At 45.1% G+C, this 19,524-nt stretch overlaps 1 long non-coding RNA gene across 1 annotated transcript in view; it reads left to right on the plus strand.

Moving 5' to 3' along the window:
- Positions 1 to 17,474, plus strand: part of LOC146862528 (uncharacterized) — a 47,060-nt gene extending 29,586 nt beyond the window's left edge. The window contains exon 2 of the long non-coding RNA XR_014978471.1: positions 16,879 to 17,474. This is a non-coding gene — a long non-coding RNA (uncharacterized LOC146862528). The remainder of the gene's footprint in view (positions 1 to 16,878) is intronic.
- The last annotated feature ends 2,050 nt before the right edge of the window (positions 17,475 to 19,524 follow it).

Below are 19,524 nucleotides of genomic sequence, written 5' to 3' on the forward strand. Positions count from 1 at the left end.
TTTGTGGCTCTGCATCCTCTGTTGCTGTCGCGAATTCCTCCAGGATCTCCATTCCTGTTAGCAGAGCCTGCCCTGCAGGGTCGGGGGCCCTCAGTAAAATGGAGCCTTTGCTTGTTGTCATTATCGAGGGGGCATGACCCGCGCATCGCACGTTCCAGCCATTAGGATTTCCATGGATATTTGGCATTGTGTGAATGCGAAAGGGAGACGGGGGAGGTGGCATCCTCTCTCTGTTTAAACCGCTTTTCATGAACTTATCAAGCAGATGCAGCATACGCACTGTGCGAATACAGAACTTTGTGCACGTTTATTTTTGGACACTGTTTTTCATATTGTTTATGCACGTGACATTTGAAACGCTATTTCAGCTTAAAGGAAATTGTCCGTGCCATGAAGAAAAGAACTGTGTCAGTGCATGATGGGGCCTGTAGTTGTGTAACAGGTCATGTGACCACTTGGCTTTAACTTTACTCACCTGTGATCAAGGCGGTACTCCGCTGAAACGCGTAAGGATATTGAGTACAAAATGCTGCACAGACGAATAAAGTCTTTCTTGGAAACAAGTCGGTTTTGTGGCTCTGCATCCTCTGTTGCTGTCGCGAATTCCTCCAGGATCTCCATTCCTGTTAGCAGAGCCTGCCCTGCAGGGTCGGGGGCCCTCAGTAAAATGGAGCCTTTGCTTGTTGTTGATATATATATATATATATATATATATATATATATATATATATATATATATTCACTGAAAAAACCATAGGTTTCACACACGTTATAGTTAGTGGACATTTCACTCATAAAAAACCAATGAAATTCCCCCGTTATAGTTAGTGCAGGCAACTATAACTCACACGACCGCAATCCTCTGCTGATGACATATGTGTCTTTATGAAAAAAAAATATTTGCAATATATGTATAGCTAAAATTTAATGGAAGAAGACATGGGCAAATAAGTGTCTAAATACAATATTAGCATCAGCAGAGGATTGCGGTCGCGTGAGTTATAGTTGCCTGCACTAACTATAACGGGGGAATTTCATTGTTTTTTTATGAGTGAAATGTCCGCTAACTATAACGTGTGTGAAACCTATGGTTTTTTCAGTGAATTTGCAAGGTTTTTTAAATGCTAATTCCTAACTATAACGTGTGTGAAACCTATGGTTTTTTCAGTGAATTTGTACGTTTTTTTAAATGCTAAGTTACTTTACGCCGTTCGTGGCTTGCGCGCCCACTTCACGCAGTTCGTTCTGTGCGCGCACGGTGCACTTCGCGCACCGTGGGCGCACAGTGAGCACGCGGTGCGCTTTGCGCACCGCGCGCCCACTTTACGCAGTTAGTGCCGTGCACGCACGGTGGGCACGCGGTGCGCTACGCGCACCGCGTGCCCACGTTACGCTGGATGGGCCATGTACGCACGATGCGCTTTGCGCACCGTCCACACACGGAGGACATATTATGCGCTTCGTTGTGAAAGGTTATCGTTTAAATGTTCATTGTGTATATATGCCATGCAGAAAAGGAGCCCTGCAGGCACCTTTTGCACACGGGGGGGGGGAAATTGAGGATATTTTTTATTTTTTAATTAATTTGGACCGTACGAGTTCGGTAAGCGCAATCGGCGTTTTTAAAAAAAAATAAAAAATGAATTTTTGCCCTTCGGGGTCCTTTTGGGACACCCTAACCAAGGCTAGGTGGTTAGGAGCTGTCTAGCCTGCCCCTTTTCCTGATATCCTACTTTGTTTTTCCTCCCCCCCTCAGAGTGCGAGAGAGAAAATGGCGGCCGCCATTTCCTGATTTCGACCGATTCGAATGTTTACTAAGATCTAACAGCCAATCAGAATCGCGCTCGCGCACGGCACCGTACGCGTACGGTAAGCTTACCGTAAGCGCACGGTAAGCGCACGGTAAGCTGCCACAGATATATATATTGATTTAAATGCTATTTTCTCAGGAACTACTGAACAGATTTACACCAGACCTACAAAAGGCACTTCCTTGACCTGTAGACTACCTCTCTGCCAAATTTCAAATAACTCTGTTCAGCCGTTCGGGCTGTAGCTGTGTCTAAAGGTCCTATGGAAAAATGCATGGGGAAAACGCGTTTTGGGACCCCCCTTTTTTCTCAGCCCCCGCTTGACGAATCCCCCCGAGACTTTCAGGGTAGGAGCGGAGCGTAGCCCCCCATTAGTTTTGAAAATTTCGCGAGGATTCGTCGACCGGCGCCAAAGTTATTCCAAATAGAATGTTGCGGATTTCCTATGGAAACAGGGTCCTAACTATAACTATCTACATATATATATATTACCTACTGGCGGTCGCCAGTAGGTAGTTATAGTTAGGGCCTATTTTCCATAGGAAATCTGCAACATTCTATTCCCAATAAGTCTGGCGCTGGTTGACGAATCTTCGTGAAATTTTCCAAACTTTTGGCCAGCTCCAGTCCGCTCCTATCCTGAAAGTTTTGTGGTGACTCGTCAAGGGGGAGCCGAGAAAAAAGGGGTCCCAAAACGCGTTTTCCCCATGCAATTTCCCATAGGACCTTTTGACATAGCTACAGCCCGAACTGCTAAACGGGATTACACCAAATTTGGCAAAGAGGTAGTCCTCAGTTCAGAGTCGTGCCTTTTGCATAAATGGTGTAAATCCGTTCAGTAGTTTCTGAGAAAATTTGAGTTAAAAGTACATATATATCTATGGCCTCGGAGGATCCGCGCACCCTATGCGCACCCTGAGCGCTCCCTCTGCGAACCGTGCGCACACCTTCCCGATCACGCGCTGAATGCTAATTGGCAGTCAAGTGTCTGTCAACATTCGAAACCAGGAACTTTTGGCAGCCATTTTGTGCCTCGGTAGACGCTAGGCTTAGGAAGTAAGGGAAATAAGTGTGTGAAAGATGTAAAGGGGGCAGGGTAGAAATACTCTGACCCTCTAGTGTTGCTTAGGGGGTCCCAGAAGGACCCCCCGGGGCCCCCTTTGAAAAAAAAATAAAAACGGCAAAATGTGCGCAGGGTGCGCGGATCCGCTTCAGTGATGTCATCAGTAATGTCACTGACCATGTCATGAGTGATGTAATATGTGACGTCATCAGCAGTGCATTGCGGGGGCGCGAGTTATAGTTAGCTGAACTAACTATAACGGGGGAATTTCTAGGGTTTTGTACGAGGGAAATGTCCACCTAACAATAACGCCCCTTAAACCTATGGTTTTTTCAGTGAATGTCTAAGGTTTTTTAAATGCTATTTCCTAACTATAACGTGCATGAAACCTATGTTTTTTTCAGTGAATATATATATATACATATATATTTATTTAATATAATTAGAATATTTTATAATGCATTAAACATAATATTTTATTTATTTTCTGGGTTCTTTAAATTAATTATACTACATATAGCTCAACAGAATTTTAATGTTTTCTCTAATGTGCATTAGGTTGGGGGTGGTATTAGTACATGAAATCCCTTCAATGTCTGATGCATTCCCCATTGTAGCTTACATTTTAGTAAGAATAGTAAATTTTTCAACTCCAGTGTCAAACATGTTCCCTAATGTAGCTCTCTCATTGGAGTGGGAATGATAAGTTTACCCCTTTTAAATTCCAAAGTCTTTCTGAATGTAGTTTTAATTGGAGTGGCAATAGTAAATTTAATCTCTTCAGTGTTGACCACTTTCCTCAATTCAGCTTGGATTGGAATTGCAACAGTAAATTAAACCCTTTCAATGGCCAACACCATCCCTTATGTCCCTTTCATTGGAGTGGGAATAGGAAAGTTAAACCCTTACATATCCAAAGCTCTCCGCAGTGTAGTTTACTTCGGAGTGTGAATGGTAAATCTATCCATTTTAAAGGTCAATACCTTTCTAATTTGGGTTAGATTGGAGTGGGAATAGTAAATCTACCCCTTTTGAAGTTCAATATCCTACCCAATGTAACTTAGACGAGTGTGAATAGTAAATCTTACTGCTTTAATGTCCAATGTGTTCCCTAATGTAGGTTTGATTGGAGTGGGAATTCTAAATGTACCCCCTTCCATGTGACCACCTTCCCAGCATACCTTGGAGTGGGGTTAGAAGTAAACTCTATTTAAAGAGTATAGGTTTCAAGTTGTGTGTTAGAGAGTAGTGTTGTTGCATTCTTACTAACATTGTTTAACCATTTCGTTTTGAACATTAATTTTATTTTCACATAATTAGACACTTTTTACAAACACTTTCACATTTAACATAATATTAACTGCTTTTTATTCTTTCCCTATTTTTACACACTTTTCACTTACATTGTCTTCAGTAAACATTATTAAATTAGTTTTATTTTACCAAAACATTTCATATGTACATTTTAAATTTCACTGTATGAGAATATTTATACACAGGAGAAGGCGTTGAGGAGGATTTGATGGTCAATGTAGTATTACAGTATTGTAGGTGGTACAAGACAAGAAGACAAGATTTACTGTTGTCTGTGATGTAGAGTGGAGGACATCATTCCCTTCACAAGGTGCTGTCTTTGTACTGCATGGTGTCTGGGCACCATATTGTTTCCATCGGAAGAGATCGCTGCTCTTAATTTTCTCATAAAAATGGCTGAAAACAGCAATTTCAAACAACATTGCTGAATATAGTATGTGAGTGATTGAGGAGTTGTTTGATAGGTCATCATCATTCACAATGGTCATCTTAAAGAATGCCAGAATCTTTCCTGATGCGATGTCGTTGGGAATAATGCCTTCCGCTCAGATGCGTGGAGTGACATAAGAACTTCACCAGTAAACATGTACATTATAGATGCTGGCAGGATATTGTGCTCCCAAGAATCCCCCTTCAAAAAGCTGAGGTGTCTTGAAAGGTGATTAATGGAGAGCATATAAAATGGGGACCATTTGGGTACTCAGAACAATGGAAACTTGGGATGATGGCTGATGTGTTTATGTTGGCATTGTGTTGAGGATTATTGTTGATCTTGTCCGTCAAAGAAGTGGCTAATTGAAGTGCATTTTCATTGGTGTTTAATGTCATATGGAGGATGCAGGTGAGAGCAGTAGGTAGATATTCCTGACAGGGTTTGCTGATGCCACCAGGATGATCAGGTTTATGGTGAGTGCCTTGATGTGCAACCTCAATGGCCTCAGGAATTGGATCACCAACAGCAACATAGTTAGAAAAATGGGAGAGGTCATGGACTTGGATTTATTGCTAGTATCTTAAGTGAATCCAGTCAATAGAGGTGTTTTACTCACCATGCAAACTCTATACCACTTCTTTCCTTGGGGTCTCATGGCAACCATTGACCTGTACTTTCAAACCTGGACTATGCCAAAAGACTTTAACTTGCAGTCTCATTTCAGGTTACAAGGATGATAGTGTACTTCCCCTGAAGGAATATAGCACACAATCCCAATCATCCACATGTTCCAGCCAAGGTACTGAATAATATACAGGGCCACTGAAATTATCAATCAATCAATCAGTGTTTGTTAAGCGCGACTACTCACCCGTAAGCGTCTCAAGGCGCTGGGGCGGAAGGGAGGTGCAGGTTCCATTCCATCAAGGAGGGGGTCTGTCGAAGAGCCAAGTTTTGAGGTTTTTCGTGAAGATGGGGGGTTATGCTGTCTGTCTGAGGTGGAGCGGAAGAGGGTTCCAGGCTCTGGCCGTGAGGAAGAGAAGGAGCGACCTCCCGATCTGGTCTTTCTGGTGTGAGGAACCATGGCATAGGAGACCTGGGCTGATCGTAGGAATCTTGGGGGTGCGTGGAAATTGAGTCGGCTGTTCAGGTATGCTGGTCCGGTGTTGTGGAGGGCTTTGTGTGCATGAGTGAGGATCTTGAAGGTGATTCTAGTCTCGATGGGGAGCCAGTGGAGTGTGCACAGGTGCTGGGAGATGTGGCAGTGTCTTGGCAGGTTGAGGACCAGTCTTGTGGAGGAGTTCTGGATGTTTTGTAGCTTGCGGATGAGATTTTTGTTTATTCCGGCGCAAAGTGTGTTGCCGTAGTCGAGTCTGCTGGTGACGAGGGCGTGAGTGACGGTTTTTCTGTGCTCAAGGGGGATCCATTTGTATGTCTTACGTAGGAGGCGGAGGGTGTGGAAGCAGGAGGATGAAAAGGAGTTGATCTGGCGGTCCATTTTGAGCTCGGAGTCCAGGATGATTCCAAGGTTGCGTGCGTGGTAAGTGGGGGTGGGCGGGTTTCTGAGGGCAGGGGGCCACCATATGTAGTTCCAGGCATCAGAGTGTGGGCCCATGATGAATAGTTATGATTTGTCAGTGTTGAGTTGTAGACAGCTGCTTTTCATCCATTTGGTGACAGCTTCCATGCCTTCTTGAAAGTTGTGTTTGGCTGCGCTGGGTTCGTTGGATAGGGAGAGAATGAGTTTGGTGTCGTCTGCGTGTGAAACAATGTTGAGTCCATAGGTTCTTGCGATGAGGGTGAGTGGAGACATGTAGACATTGAAGAGCATTAGGCTGAGGGAGGACCCCCAGGGTACTCGGCAGGTGGTTGGTGTAGGGTCCGAGAGGAAAGGAGGGAGTCTGACCTGTTGCCAGAGAGGAAAGAGTGGATCCAGTCAAGGGCTTTGTCCCAGATCCCTGCGTCATGGATTCTGCGTGTTAGGGTGTGGTGGGAGACTATGTGGAAGGCTGCTGAGAGGTCGAGGAGGATGAGGGCTACTGTTTCTCTTTTGTCCATTAGGATGTCGTCTGTTGCGGCGAGGAGGGTGGTTTCTGTGCTGTGGTTTTTTCTGAAGCCAGATTGGGATGAGTCGAGGATGCTGTGCTCTTCGATGAAGGTGGCGAGTTGGCTGTTGATGGCTTTCTCGATGACTTCTGCTGAGAACGGTAGCAGGGAGATGGGTCTGTATGTACTATTGCCATTACAAAATGCACCACATTATGCTGCATAGTTTTCCTTTTCTTGCCTAATAAATTACTCAACCCTGCTGCACAATTTGGCCCTCTCCTGTCACTTAATTCTTGTGTCCCTGATAATATATCAGTCAAGAACCGAGGGAAAAATTAGAGAAAGGAGGATGGCACCAATAACACCCTAAAATTGTATCAGAATCACAGTTTGAATACCAGAGAGGGGGAGAGCGAGAGAGAGCGGGAGAGAGAGAGAGAGAGAGAGAGAGAGGGAGCGAGAGAGAGAGAGAGAGAGGGAGAGAGAGAGAAAATGAGAGATTGAGAGAGAGAGAGTGACGAAGAAACCATGTGAGACTTTGTAAATACACACTTTATAATGTTTCACTTGAGTCATTTTACTAGTAATTAAAAATCCAACTTAATACTAAAATCATATTTTATATTAATATTTAGCAATTAAACTTTTAGAAAGTTGTCATTTTCCTATCTAAGCCTTAACAGTCCATGCAGTGCATGGACGTGCAATGGCATTCCCATTTTGGTGCTTTGCTAAGGCTCACGTATGAGTCTTAAAACTGCACTGCTGTGGGCCATCGGCCACAGGACCGCCCGACCTGGATTTCAGTCAGAATCTGGCAGGTGGTCACAGTATGGGTTTGGCGGTCTTGGAGAGGGGCCCTGGCATGGTGGCCCGCTTCAAGACTGCGAAATTCATAATAAGGTGCCTAGTGTTAGGTGGCTCCCAGAGCTGAGACAATTGGAGAGGGTTTGACCATTCCTTGATAGGATAGTCTTCTGGGATGTGCCCAGGAAATTACTTATCTTCAAAATATGCCTACCTTGTCATTGGCAGATGTAACTCACTCTCGGGCCTGCCCCCTCTATACTCTTCTAGCCAGCCAGGCACCACTCCCAGGGAGTGTGGACCTGCCCCCAGAACTAATTTTGGGTGGCCACAAGGTAAGGTAAGGTAAACTATATTCAGGAACAGACAGTACATATGCCTGTTCGTCTTCTCTCCAGTTCCATGCTTATCAGGGCAGCTTGGAACTGGAGAGAAGCCCTGATAAGCTTGGAACTGAAGAGAAGACAAACCGGCATGCGTCCTGTCTGTTCCTGAGTGTGCACACTCAGGAACAGACAGGACGTATGCCAGTTCGTCTTCTCTCCAGTTCCAAGTTTATCAGGACTTGGGGGCAGGTCGGTCTCCGTGGTATTCCACGGTTCCACTGACAGCGTTGTTTTCGATTGCTTTTAAGGCTCACCATGCTCTACATATGATTCACAACAGGTGCTTGCTAATATTTGACCTTGTGATAGACGTCGTTTTCATTTGTGAATTACTGCAGGGACTGGCATTTTTTATTGGAGTCAGCTTTCATAGACCACTGGGACTCGGAATCTCCACATTGGTATTTTTGCCTGCAGGTACAGAAACTCGTGGTGATAACTGCAGGCCACAGATATCCTTACAAACACTAAAGACATTGATGCTTTGCATACCATTCAGGATCCGGTGTATACTGTGAATACATATAGGACTGAAATTCCAAATTTGATGTTTGCTTTACAGACTTCCAGAATCTTCTGTGTAAACTTACATCTGGTACGCTGTTCTACGGGGTGCCGGGTTTATGTGCCCATACACTTTAGCCTTGAAAATGTCCGTTGGACAAAACACGTGTCGGCTGCCAGTGTGCCTTTGTGCTTGGATCTTTGAGAAGAGAAGAAAATAAAGGAAAAAAAAAAATGTTATGGACTCTCCGTGATTACTATGTGGGCTACTACCTACATTACAATTTGTACTGACTCAGTGTGCCTCGGCATATGTGCATGTCAAATACATACTTTCCACTGCCAGGGATAACATTGACACCTTCTGTTATGTAGTGGCACAAGACCTGTTGAGTCTTATTGGGAAAGTGCCGCGAAACATGAATATCACCAAAGAGCAATGGGAGGCTGTGAAGATCTTACAAAGGGATGCTGACCTGATCATCAAACCATCTGATAAAAGGGGGAAACGTGGTACTCATGACTAGATGTATGTGCAGGAAGCATATTGCCAACGTAATAACAAGGCATGCTACGCAGGGTAGATAAGTCATATCTTTCAAACTTACACCAAAGATATTCTACCCTGCTACAAGGATGGTATGACATTGTGATGGTCCCGCACCATCGGACGACCCGGATACCTCCAACATGGCCGCCGCGATCCGCCAGTGAGGGAGGCGGTCTAGCGGACGCAAACCGGCCGAGTACAGGCCCAAATGAAAAGAATGAGGGCAAGGCAAGTGCATCGTCGGAGGAATTGAAGCCGCGGACTGGAGGAGAGAGCAAGACAACAACGGACTCCGACGAAGTGGGGAGAGAGCAGCAGGAGCAGAAGGTAGCGGAGAAAGATGTCAGGAGCAGACCCGAGAGCGTGAGGACACAGGACGATGGAGGACGTCGAGACCGCTCAAGGAGCACTGCGCCCAAGAACGCTGCCTCCCACGAAGACTCAGGAGCAGGGTCTTCCATCACCACGGCTCAGGAGGATCGTGGAAGCAGGCAAGTGCCCAGGGCATGCGCCGTGGTTGTACAAGGGCTGTGGGCACGCTTGAAAGGCACCAGGGAGGAAGCACAAAACCACCCCCACTAGGCACCTTCACAAAGGATAGGGGTCTGGTGGTGGCGCACTCTCCCCTCCCTTTTTGGTATCCTCAGTTATACAGTAACCTGAGTTTTTCTTTTGTTTCATTCCTTTTTGGGTACTAACCCGAGCCTGGGAGGAAGTCGGAAGTAGAGAGAGGCCGGAAGAGAACCTGACCCAGCCATGAGAACCTTTGGATTTGGATATTGACCTTTACGAATATCAACTGTGTAAAGTTTTGTGACAATAACAAACCTTACCTTAATAAATAAGGAAGAACAACCAGCCTTCAATTGTCTAGACTGCCTAGAGAGGAGGAAGGGAGGACTGGGTTGAGGGACACGACCACAAAAGTGGTGTCAGAAGTGGGATACGCTGTCTGGAAAAAGACAGAACCCATAACAAGGAGGCTATTATAACTCAGCCTGCAGAAGGGCAACGCCATCTAAAGCTCGTCTTTGAGCAAAAAACCAAACAGGCCCAGAAGGAAAGAGAAGCCCTACAAACAGACTTAAAAGACCAAGCTGCACTGCTAACTGCAAATCAGCAGGTCCAGGATACTGCTGTATTACGCCTCACAGAGGTCATATCAAGTGCTCGGGTACATCCCAATGTGCCAGGCTCCGTGCTTCAGAAATTCCAACAGGGGGATGACCCTGACTATTTCTTTGTGAACTTTGAGAGTGTGGATTCTACAGCCACTTGGCCACCAGAAAGATGTGGCCAATATATTGCGCCATTGCTTTCAGGGGAACTGCAGGCTGCTTACCAAGCCGCCAACCCAGCAGGAGTCACTAGTTATGCTGATATAAAAAAACAGCTATTCTGGAACGCCTAGGGTGTGACCAGGAATACTACCGTGCTCGCTTTCGAAAGGAAAAATGGACCGCGGGTGTTAATCCAAGAGCTCTTTATTATCGAATCCGCAATTTGGGTAATCGCTGGTTGCAACCCACCACCTCTTCCATAGACGAACTAACTGAGAAAGTGTATTTAGAACAATATCTGGAGGCACTACCCTGTAATAAAAGGGCTTGGATCAAACAACATTCCAATCTTACAGTTGCAGTAGCAGTGGATCTCGCATGTGCATACCACCAATCTCCTGAATTCAAAGCCCCTACCCTTAGAACCCCGATAGGTCTACCAAAAACCCTAAATAGACCAGCCATACAAACCCACCCAGAGAACAGAGGCCAGAACCTCCCATGACCCCAGCCCAAGCCTCTTTCTTCCGGACTTCCCCCATCTGGCCCGCAGTGTTTTCATTGTGCAGAATGGGGCCACATTGCTCGTAACTGTCCTTCCCGCATTTCCCCTCCGGAACCTATGGAGGTGGGGTATATATCCGGGGGCGTGTAATGACAACAGGAGAACCCCCAGAAAGGTATAAGAAAAGAATATATGTAAATGGCAAACCAGTCCTAGCATTTCTTGAGACAGGTTGCCATCACACAGTCATTGACAGAGTCTTAATAAGGGAATCCCAAATAGTGGAGAATGAATATATACAAGTCACCTGCGTACATGGGAAACAAAGTTGTATCCCCTTGCTGAAATCCTGTTCAACATCGATGGGGATTCACAGTTAAGGAAAGTGGGGGTAGTACCATCCCTTCCGGAATTAGTATTATTAGGGGCCGATTTTCCAAAGTTCCACGACTATTTGCAGATACAGAACCTGTCTTCCCCCGCGGTGGCTTGGCTGCAGAACGCCCCTTTTTACAGTGAAGAAATAGAGAAGACAAACCCCAAAGAGGGTAAAAGCCGTAGGGGAAAAAAGAGAAGAACGGGCCATGTATCAAAAAACAATGCCCGCTCATGTGTTTGCCTCTACAGAAACAACTCCAGAAACAGGTAGAAGTTTCTGAGCAGCCCAGAGAGATGATACCACCCTACAAAATGCCTGGGAACAAGCAGAATAGGATCAACCAGACAAGGTAGGCCCCTTCTTTAGTGTGAAAAATGGCCTCCTATAATGGATGTATCAGGAAAAGAGTATCAGGAAAGAACAACTGTTAGTACCCCGAGCTTTTAGGGAACAGGTATTGTGTTTAGCCCACAGTCAAGCTGGGGGTGGACACTATGGTAAAGAACACACCCTGAAATATTTACTACCCAAGTTTTATTGGCCAGGGGTGTATTAGGAAGTGGCCAGATATTGCGCTTCTAGTCCTCGATGTCAACTAGTTAATGCGCCCTCTCTGCCCAAAGCTCCATTACAACCCCTACCCATCATCGATGTCCCTTTCAAAAGAGTGGGTATGGACATAGTCGGCCCACTCATCCCATCGGCCCGAGGGCACCAATATATATTAGTGTTCGTAGACTATGCAACTCGGTATCCAGAGGCCATACCCCTGTCCTCCACCACTACCACTGCAGTTGATCATGCCATGGTCACTTTATTTTCCCATGTGGGTTTCCCCCAGGAACTGTTAACCGACCAGGGAACCCCGTTTATGTCAAAACTGATGAAACAGGTATGTACCATACTTAAAGTCAAACAGATACGTACCTCAATCTATCACCCTCAAACTGATGGGTTGGTGGAACGGTACAACCGCACGATAAAGACTATCCTACGGAAAAGCATAGACAGAGCAGGGAGGGACTGGGACCAACAACTGCCCCTAGTCATGTTCGCTATCAGAACACACGAACAAAAATCTACAGGTTTTTCACATTTTGAGGTATTGTTCGGAAGGAGACCCCGGACACTTCTAGACATGGCCTTAGAACAGTGGACAGAGGAAGAAGACGAGGGCAAACCTCTGTTACAGTACACGGCTTCCCTAAGGAATACCTTGTCCTTCCTGTGGGAAGACGCACATGCTAATGTGGAAAACGCTCAGAACCAACAAAAACGTCTGTATGACCGTCACACTAAACCTAGAGAATTTCAGGTAGGGGATCAGGTTCTCATCCTTTTGCCCAGTTCTGAGAAAAAACTTCTTGCCACTTGGCAAGGGCCCTATAAGATACTGGGCAAAGTAACACCAGTAATTTATTGAGTAGATGTTCCCCATAAGCAAGCTGCTGGACAAATCTGCCATATAAATCTTCTCAAAGCCTGGGAGGACCCTGTGCCTACAAACCCAAAGACAGGAACACCCATACACCATATCACCATAAACAAGCCTATAGAGGTAACTTTCACCCCTCTTCCTAGTAAACTAGAGAACAACATTCAATTGGGGCCCCAAGTCACTGAAGAACAGAAACAACAAATGTTATCCCTCAGTGAAAAGTACTCTACTGTTTTGTCAGGAACACCAGGGCAAACTACTTTGGTAGAACATGATATAATCACAAAAACAGCACAACCTATCAAGCTAAGACCATATCGTATTCCAGAAGCCAGAAGACAGGCAGTAAATCAGGCGATACAAGCCATGTTAGAGTCAGATATAATTGAGGCCTCCCACAGTGCATGGTCATCTCCAATAGTTCTTGTACCGAAACCTGACGGTAGCATCAGGTTTTGTATTGACTTTCGCCTGCTCATTGCGGTATCGAAGTTCGATGCCTACCCTATGCCAAGGGTAGATGAATTGATAGAATGTCTGGGGGAGGCCAGAGTCATGTCCACCATAGATTTAACAAAAGGCTATTGGCAAATTCCCTTATCCCAGGCAGCCAAAGAGAAAACCGCCTTTTCAACCCCCTCTGGCCTCTATCAATTTAAGGTTCTACCCTTCGGTCTTCACGGGGCTCCTGCCACCTTTCAGAGGCTAATGGATGTCCTCTTAGCCCCACATCAACATTTCGCGGTGGCATATCTTGATGACATCGTCGTATACAGCCCCGACTGGAACACCCACCTAGCTCACCTAGAACCAGTCCTAAAAACCTTAGAACAAGCAGGTCTTACCCTTAATCCAAAAAAGACCACCTTTGGAACTGAGCGTATTGAATACCTAGGGTATGATATCAAGGGAGGGTGTATAAGACCCCAAGTCAACAAAATAGAGGCCATTGCAAATATACCGCAACCCACCTGTAAAAGGGACATCCGTACTTTCCTCGGCTTAGTAGGGTATTACAGGAGATTCAAACCTCATTTTTCTGAGATCGCCAGTCCCCTCACTGATTTACTTACGAAGACACACACAGGGAAACGCCTTCATTGGTTTGATCCTCAAGAGAAAAGCTTTCAGCAGCTGAAAAGAGCCCTGTGTACCTACCCTATTCTGGCTTGTCCGGATTTTAAGAAAACATTCGTCCTACAAACTGACGCCTCAGGCAGAGGCCTTGGGGCCATCCTGTCCCAGCCCGAAGCATCTGGAGATCTGCGTCCCGTCCTGTACTTAAGCCGAAAACTTTATCCCCGAGAAACAAGATACGCCACTATTGAGAAAGAATGCCTGGCCCTTAAATGGGCTATGGAAGCTTTACAATACTATCTTCTGGGACGTTCTTTCCTTTGTTAACTGATCACGCCCCCCTTACATGGCTATCACAAAACAAAGACTCTAACCCTAAGGTCTTACGATGGTTTCTTGCTTTACAGCCCTTCATCTTTGAGACTGTTCACGTTCCGGGGAAACTACAAACAAATGTGGACTTCCTTTCCCGCTTCCATGTCTTCGAATGGCCCGATCGTCCATTCCTGGGAGGAAGGCAGTGTGATGGTCCCGCACCATTGGATGACCCGGATACCTCCAACATGGCCGCCGCGATCCACCAGACTGGAAGTGAAGGAGGTGGTCTAGCGGTCACAAACCGGCCGAGTACGGGCCCAGCTGAAAAGAATGAGGGCGAGGCAAGTGCGTCATCATCGGAGTTGAAGCCGTGGACCGGAGGAGAGAGCAGGACGACAACGGACCCTGACGAAGTGGGGAGAGAGCACCAGGATCAGCAGGTAGCGGAGAAAGATGACAGGAGCAGACCCAAGAGTGTGAGGACACAGGACGACGGAGGATGCCGAGACCGCTCAAGGAGCACTGCGCCCAAGACCACTGCCTCCCACGAAGACCCAGGAGCAGGGTCTTCCATCACCATGGCCCAGGAGGGTCGTGGAAGCAGGCAAGTGCCCGGGGCATGCGCCGTGGTTGTACAAGGGCTGTGGGCATGCTTGAAAGGCACCAGGGAGGGAGCACAAATACCCCCACACTAGGCACCTTCACAAAGGATAGGGCTCTGGTGGTGGCGCACTCTCCCCTCCCTTTTTGGTATCCTCAGTTATACAGTAGCCTGAGGTTTTCTTTTGTTTCATTCCTTTTTGGGTCCTACCCTGAGCCTGGGAAGAAGTCGGAAGTAGAGAGAGGCCAGAAGAGGACCTGACCCAGCCAGGAGAACCTTTGGATTTTGAATATGGACCTTTACGAATATCAGAACTGTGTAAAGTTTTGTGACAATAACAAACTTTACCTTAATAAATAAGGAAGAACAACCAGCCTTCAATTGTCTGGACTGCCTAGAGAGGAGGAAGGGAGGACCGGGTTGAGGGACACGACCACAAACATTCAATTACTTAGTTGGGACAAGAGGACATTTCTCTGAAATGAGACACCCACTACACCCACGCTGTACTTATTACCTGAGATACACAAGAATGCCTTAGAACCACCAGGGAGGCCAATTGTTTCATCTAAGAATAGCCTCCTAGAAAATATCTCTATTTTTGTTGATCATTTTTTGTTTCTGTTTCTGAAAGTCCTCAATTCTTACATAAGAGACACCAAAGACTTTTTTACAGAAAATACAAAATGTGAGAATCATTGGTTAGAATGTCTTGATGTGCAAAGCCTCTACACGAACATGAGGCACTCGGATGGCCTAAGGTTTATGCCAGTATTTCCTTAAAACACGTAGTCTGCACCTTCTTGAGCCAACACACACATAATCTTGTCAATGATTGAAATATGTCTCAAAGAGAATGTCTTTATGTTTGAAAAAGAATACTTCAGACAACTACAAGGAACTTCCATGGGCACCTGCTTCGCTCCAAGCCATGGTGGTGGGCTGGAGGGAAAAGCAGGTGCTCTTAAACGAAAATACTGAACATTCGATTTACAATGTGAGTTTATGGCTCTGGTACATAGACGACATTTTCTTTCTGTGGGAAGGTGCTGGATCTGACCTCAAACTGTTAATTGATGCACATAATGATAATGCCATGAATCTAAGATTCACAATGCATCACAGAAAAAAAACTGTTGATTTTTGGGATTTAAAACTTGTATTAGAAAATGGTACCATCCAGACGGAACTGTATAGGAAAGAAACAGCGGGCAACTCGATCCTGCACGCTTTGAGGTGCCACCCACTGAGTTTTCAATGGGGCATACCTTACAGGGAATTTCTGAGGACGTAACGCAGCTGTAGTTCTGTAGACAGGTATCAACGTACAAAATGAGAGATGATGGAATGGTAGGGGTTATTCATGTAAAGTTCTTAAACAGGCAGAAGTCTGAGTGGGGAGACTTACTAGGGATGAGGTGGTCGTTTTCCAATCACACAATACTAGTACCTCCAAAAAAGAACAAGGACCGATACAGTCTATCACTAAATATAACAGTCAGCCTGGATAATTGCGCAGGATATTGAAAAATAGATGGGGGATATTGAGATAAGATCCCATTTTGAGAAATAAGGTTGGTACTACTGCATCATTAACATATCAAAGAAATTCCTCATTGAAGGATATCCTAGTGCATAGCCATCTCTCAGCAAAAGAGACCTGCTGGTTGAAACAAGCTAAAGGATTCCGCAAGTGCGGTAACTGTAAAGCCTGCAGACACGGTGAAAGTATTACTGAAGTGACCCTCGAAAGAATAGGAACCAGATGGAAAATCCCCAAATGTATTACTTGTAGCAGCAACCATGTAGTTTATGCCATAGCCTGTCCCTGTAGCCTGTGGTACAGTGACTCGAGCACCTTTCCAGTTAAAACAATGATGCTAGAACACTGGAGAGCCATTATGAACAGAGAATTTAGCTGTAGTACAGCAAAACACTTTTCAGAAAAACATGCAAGAGATTGGACCCAGGCCAAATATTTTGGCCTTGATACAGTCATGGTACACCAAAGAGGAGGTGATCGAGTGGCAGCGTTACGTAAACTCGAATCCCAATTTATCCTGCAAACCGGATCAAAATTCCCTAATGGCCTCAATTATGATGAAGAAATGCATTCTCAGCCATAAGAAATGTGCACCCTGTTTTGAACATTTGTATGCCTCTGTCTCCCTTCTTTTTCTTTTAGCACCACAATTTTCCCTTATTGACAATTATAAGTGCTATATGGTTGAGATATTGTTTCCGATTGATCTAGCAATATGAATCATTGTGGTAACATCAATCTGGTTTCACCAGTATGACTGTTTATGTAAACAAAGAGTTTCCAATGAAGTTCCAATAATTGTTTGTTTTATCTTTTGTAGGAAAGTGATTGGCATGGATCCAGGATCTGACAGATTCACTACTGTTAAAGTTATGTGCACGGAGGCCAAGTGAACGCCCACCGCTCCTACTTGCTTTATTGGGTACTATACCTTGATGTTTTTGTGGGTTTGATGACCCACACAAAATGTATACAATACAATGCAGTATTACTATATTGTGTACTATACCTTGATGTTGTCACGGGTTCATGAAATTACACAAAATGTAGATAATGCAATACACTGTTACCATGTTCATTGATCCAACAACTGATAAAGTTGGCTCCTTTCAAATTAACTTTATTGATCGCGCCGCTTAGGACACACAAACCAGATAATGATGGAAACAATTCCGATTCAAGCAATGCTATGCTGACCACGTAATCATTATGCAAGAAGCTGATGTTTTCACAATCATGTACAGTGGAAAATTGGTGTTTGTGTTAAAAATATGAATATTATTTTTTGCATCGTGTGTGATGCTTAGTGTGGCACCTTTAAAAACTCGATGACCCCAGCTGGGAGTCATGTATTCAAGACCATGGCTGTGGTGGAAAGGAGTCTTCTTTCTGCTTAATAAAACTATTGACCTTTAACCAGTGTGGCTTGAAAAAGTGTGTCTTGGATTGATTTTGCAGGAATATTTATATGTATATATATGTATATGTATATATTCACTGAAAAAAACATAGGTTTCAGGGAAGTTATAGTTAGAAGTTAGCATTTTAAAAAACTTAGATAATCACTGAAAAAAACACAGGTTTCTGGGACGTTATAGTTAGTTGGACATTTCACTCATACAAAACCAGAAAAATTCAGCAGTTATAGATAGTTGAGCTAACTATAACTCGCGCCCCCGCAATGCACTGCTGATGAAATCACATCCCCCTCCCCTATCATATCTACACCCAATGTCATCTCCCAACCACCGTCACCCAATCTTTCTCTCCCTCCAATGATTCCCCCTCCTCCTGACATCCCCACTGCATATCCCCTCTCCCTACCACTTACATCCTCCATCGAACCGTCCCCCTCAACCTCTTCTAAAATAACTAACCCCCTCCTTCCCTCCTGGACACCACAGCCTGAATCCCTATCCCTCTTCCCTGGCTCTCGCTTTGTACCACCTCCAGCCCCACCTTCACCCTCTCCTAACCCTCCATCGCACACACCGAATTTCGCTCCACTGTTAATCCCCAATGCAGTCTTACGTCACACTCTTTATGCCCTCATATTATCTCTATCCACATCCCCCGAGTTATCAAATCGCTTATCCTCCATCATGACACATCTCATGCCTAATAGCCTGAACTCTACTCATTCCAACTCCATTGACCTCACACACCTTACACACAATTGCCCCTGTCTACAACAAACACTATCCATTCCCTCTCTCCCTCATCCTCCCCTTCAGAGATCCCCCGCTCCCCTATAACCCTGACCCTACATAACATCAAACGCAATCTCTCCTTATTGACAAACAAACTCTCCCGACTTAGAGAAGATGTTGAATCCCTCAGCCCAGAAACCCGACTCTCGCATGCATATGCCCCCACACCAACCGTATATTTCCCACCAACTGCAATCATCATCATTGGAATACTTACCCCCTCCACAACCGTACGCCAATGAAATCTCCAAATCTATCCTTAATGAATTCATTGACATTGCGTTTCGCACGGAAACTTGGCTCAATGATCACTCAACGAGTATGTTTGATCTATTCCCCCCCATGGATACTCTATCCTCAGAATAGACAGACCTGACAGAATAGGAGGTGGCCTTGCCACAATCTTCAAAAACAAACTTCAGCTTTCCCTTGTCAACAATGCTGGCCACTCCACCTTCGAATACCTTGAAGCTGAACTTAAAATTCTAGGCGCCTACTCCATTCATTGACATACTATCTACCACCCTCCTGGTGATCCACACCCCTTTATTGATGAACTCTCTGACTTGATTACACAGTCCTCATTATCCAACTCAACAAATCTCTTTCTTGGAGACCTCAACCTCCATTTGAATGACACCACTACCACCCTCTTCACCAACCTTCTCAAGATCAATGACCTCAACCAACTTTGTCAATCCTCCACCCACACCAAAGGTGCCATCCTGGATGCCATCATTCCTAATAATGACTTAGCCGTCCTGACCAACATCATCCCCATTGACTGGTCCGACCACCACCTCATACTGTTCACCATTTCCATCACGCTGCCTCCCCTCACCTCGAAACAAATTAAACCTATGAAATGGACCAGAAATCTAAAACGTATCCCTCCTGGCGAACTCGAGTCCAAACTCAAAGCTCAAGTGCTCCACACTCCTCTCTCATCAAACGCAAATGAGCTTACTAATCACTTTAATAAAGCCTTCACGGATGTCCTAGACCATTTGGCCCCTCCTAAACCTAAAACTCTAAGAAACATCCCTTCCAAATCTTGGTTTAACCCTGAACTTAACAACGAAAAATGCTCATTAAGACTAATTGAAAGAACCTGGAGACAACATCCCTCCCACTCAAACCTGACACTCCTCAGATCAGCTAGATCTACATACAAAAAACTAATTTTTAACAAAAAGGCATCCTTCTTCCGACCACAACTCGATCTGGCCAAAAACAGACCTAAAGAACTGTTCAAC

Source organism: Triturus cristatus, chromosome 2_2, assembly GCF_964204655.1.
Source record: "Triturus cristatus chromosome 2_2, aTriCri1.1, whole genome shotgun sequence".
Lineage (NCBI taxonomy): Eukaryota > Metazoa > Chordata > Amphibia > Caudata > Salamandridae > Triturus > Triturus cristatus.